This window comes from Carlito syrichta, unplaced genomic scaffold (genome assembly GCF_000164805.1).
Source record: "Carlito syrichta isolate Samal-C Ts95f unplaced genomic scaffold, Tarsius_syrichta-2.0.1 Scaffold307240, whole genome shotgun sequence".
In the NCBI taxonomy this organism is placed as follows: Eukaryota; Metazoa; Chordata; class Mammalia; order Primates; family Tarsiidae; genus Carlito; species Carlito syrichta.
In genome coordinates this window covers 750,482-752,095 of record NW_007251336.1, presented here as the reverse complement: position 1 = coordinate 752,095, position 1,614 = coordinate 750,482, and the positions used below count along the sequence as shown (strand labels likewise).

The 1,614-nt window shown below is 44.7% G+C and overlaps 1 pseudogene; it reads right to left on the bottom strand.

Annotated features, from left to right (window-relative positions):
* Positions 1 to 1,136: 1,136 nt before the first annotated feature.
* Positions 1,137 to 1,614, bottom strand: part of LOC103266614 — a 2,907-nt pseudogene continuing 2,429 nt past the window's right edge.

Genomic DNA, 1,614 nt, shown 5'->3' with positions numbered 1-1,614 from the left:
TTGACTTTTTTATATTCACCTCTGTCAATAAGGCTCCTTGAGAGCAGTGCCCATATATTAGCACCTAGTATACAATAAATGCCCATCAAATATTTCACAGCCTTTACCCTAAGTTTCCCACTGGCCAATGTTTCCCCAAATGTGAGATGTCTGCAGTTCAAAGAGTTACAGGGGAACAGACACAGCAGGATTTCCAAAGGGAGAGACCTTCCAATTCTTCTAATTTTGTGAAAGTGTAAGTGTTGTGTGCTACCCTTTAATACATGCTAGCCTCCTGTTCTCTCAGATGCAGAACTTCCAAGGAATAGTACTTATCTAAGGGAACATGTTTATTTCTTGTATTAATTTTATACAGATAGCTCCTATCCATGGCAATTTATATTGGTTTTCTATCTATGGAGGTGACACCAAGTTTTCTTTTTAGATACATTTCAATGGGAGTAACTTGATTTAAAGGGAAAAAACCTGAAGTAATCTAGAGGAGAAACACAAATTAGGTAAAATATTCTAAAAGTGATTCATCAAGGACTGGAGATTGAGAAATCACGCCCTACACAGTTTCCTCATTTATGAGGGTCAAGTAGGTGTGCTTCCCGTGGGGAGGTCTGTCAGCCTCTGCAGACCTTTGACAGAGTTCGCTGATGTGACATAACCGGCCTTACATGGTAACGAGCTGCTGCCATGTCTTGTGAGGGAAACACACCAGAGTGTGTTATAAAAGCAGAGGTCAAAAACTCAAGCCAAAACAATGCTAAAACAAAAACAAAAACAAAAACATAAAAACCCTTTATGAAGCAAGATACATTCTTAGTGTTGAGCTGTTCCCAACAACAACAACAACAACAATTCAAAGGAGGCACTCAGCCAGTGGCTGTATTTAACAAGTATCATCAAGATCTAATCACCCAACTTTTGTTATGCCAACTGCAGCGTAGAGACATGTCACAGCTGCTTGAAGGAATGTATGACTTCTGCCTTCAAACCCAGGCAGGAAGCCCCGCAACTGTCCAAGACAAGCCCATGAGGCATACCGTTCAGAGGGAAATGGCTGGGTCTCTTCACCAAAATTAGTTTGCAGCGTTTCCAGAAACAACACCCTAGTACTGTCTACAAACCAAAGAAGAAGGAGCAACGCATTATGTAGCACATCCCTTGAAACGGGGAGAGGAGGCTCCTTCTGTGGGAATATCATCTTTGGACTCTACGTCAGTTTGTTCCACAAGTGCTTCAGTGGCATCTGGGGCAGGAGCAGTGACTGTTCTGGTGCTTTCTGCCTCTGCCGCCCATGTCTCCACCTCACTTCCAGCCTTGGCGGTCCCCATCTCAGATGCTGTTCCACAGAATGTCTTGTCTTCCAGCAGCTGTTCAGCCTGGTGGTCACTGCTGGCCTCTGTCATGTCCACGGGGCTGTCCTCTTCAATGGGTACCTTGCTTTTCTCTGCAGCAGGTGCTCCTTCCCCATCCATGATCCTCACTGCTGCTGTGATCACCTTGGCTAAGACTTCTGCAGCCACCTCCTCAGATGTCTCCTCCTTATCCTCACCTCCGACATTGTCATTTCCTTCTACTTCTGGATCACCAGTTTCATTGGTGAAAGGATCTAGCCAGGCTCCG